Here is a 1,885-nt window from a genome sequence, read left to right as displayed (position 1 = left end):
AAAAAATTATTACATTTGAAGAAAGTAGAACAAACCAACAGCAATACGAGCTAAAATGAACGGAATAGAAAACAACTGCAAAAAAGTGAAACAGTAGAGACTGTCCACAAAATCAAAAGCAAGTCTTTTGTAAATATTGAGAAAATATAAAAGCCTCTAGGTACCACAAGAAAGAAAAAAGAAAAAGAGAAAAAGAAAGAAAGAAACCCAAGGGCAATTGACTGGTTACTTTAAGCAGAATAATGAAACCTAATGAAGATAAGCTCTCCAAAATTGTAAAGCACTAGAGAAACAATTCCTTATGAGGGACAATGCATCGATTAATAGAACTATCTGATCAAATATGTATGCTTTAAGTGACATAAATGAGGGAATAAAGACATAAACCATAAGGATTCTGAAAAAGAATAAGCATATTTAAAAATAGTTAAATATGTAGACACTGAAATTATTGGATACGTAAAAAAAAAATGCTAGATATGGCTACAAAGAGAATTAGTATACTAGAAGATATATCTGAGGAAATTCTCTGGAAAGCACTAGAAAGGAAATGCTGGACAATATAAAACATCAAGAAACACTGAGGATATAGGGTGAAACATAGCTCTATTAGGAGTCTCAGTAAGAAAGCATAAGGAGAATGGTAGAGAGATAATATTCAAAGATAGGGCAGGTAAAATTTTTTCAGCCTTAATAAACAAACAAACAAACAAACATGAGTCCTAAGTGTCAAGAAGCACAACAAAGTTCTTGGCCGAATAAGTAAAGTAAATCTAGACACATTTTAGTGAACCTACAGAATATCGAAGACAAAAAGAATATAATAAAAGCAACTTAAGAAAAAAGACAACTTACCAACAAAGGAATGATAGTTCAACTGGCTGGAGACTTCTCAACAAGCAATTTAAGAGGTCAGAAGTGTTAAGAGAAAATAAATACTAACCTAAATTCGGTAGCCAGCTTAACTTTCGCTTACGAATAAAGCTTCTAAATCAACATTTTCAGACAAAATAAGAACGGAAGAATTTTAGCATAAAGGAACCTCGCCGAAGGAACTACTAAGGTTGTAATTCAGGAGGAAGAAAGCTGAACTAAGAGGGAAAGTAATGAAGGGGCGATGAGCGGAGGAGCTGCGTTTCCGGGGTGTCCGGTGCCTTCCGGGGGGTTAGGGTTAGGGGCGGGCCTGAGCGTGGAGGTGGAGACACACCGCAAGGGGGAGACACGTTGCCGTCGCCGCAATTCACTTGTGTGTGTGTGCAACACATCTCCCCACGGGAGCGTTAGTTACTGCAAATCGTGATTAGGGTCTCACGCCGGCCCTTCGAAGCCGACTGAACGGACTGCTACTAACGCTTCAACTAGCTGATGAAAGAAATAACTGGAGTCCAGAAAGACTTAAGCGAAGAGATCAAGAGATCCCTAAATTACCGATTCTAAAGTCTCGGGGTCGTGGCAGTTCCGGGGGTGAGAGCAGCGAGTCCACGAGCGTTAAGCTCCTACAGGAAATTCCAGATTCTTCCCGCGAAGAAACACGCGCCCTGCGGCGGACCCCAGTTAGATCCTGCTGCTTCTTTAGCGGTTACCGACCATAGAAATGCAAGAACAAAAACCTTGGAAAAATATGACCAAGGGGGACCAGATCGCCAACGTACCCTTCGGCGTTCACAGAAAGGGCCACTTTTTCCACCTTTCTATTTTTTCTTCTTGCAAAAAGCGGCATTGTTTCCATTTGGTCCGCGGTGGTTAAAGGCTGCCCAGCGGCTGCGGGCAGGGGCTCAGGCCGCAGTCCTGAGCGCGGGGGTGCAGGGGGCCCCTCGGAGGCCGCTGGGCGAGGCCCTGGGAGGTGCTCGGAGGTCAGTGGGTGGTCGCTATCTTCGGATGGGTT

General features: G+C 42.5%; 1 pseudogene; it reads right to left on the bottom strand.

The window, feature by feature from the left end:
* The window catches only part of LOC102889638, a 47,064-nt pseudogene that overhangs the window by 10,708 nt on the left and 34,471 nt on the right, over nt 1–1,885 (bottom strand).

The sequence above is a fragment of the Pteropus alecto genome, unplaced genomic scaffold (genome assembly GCF_000325575.1).
Source record: "Pteropus alecto unplaced genomic scaffold, ASM32557v1 scaffold101, whole genome shotgun sequence".
Taxonomy (NCBI): domain Eukaryota; kingdom Metazoa; phylum Chordata; class Mammalia; order Chiroptera; family Pteropodidae; genus Pteropus; species Pteropus alecto.
This window is presented reverse-complemented; position numbering and strand designations above follow the sequence as displayed.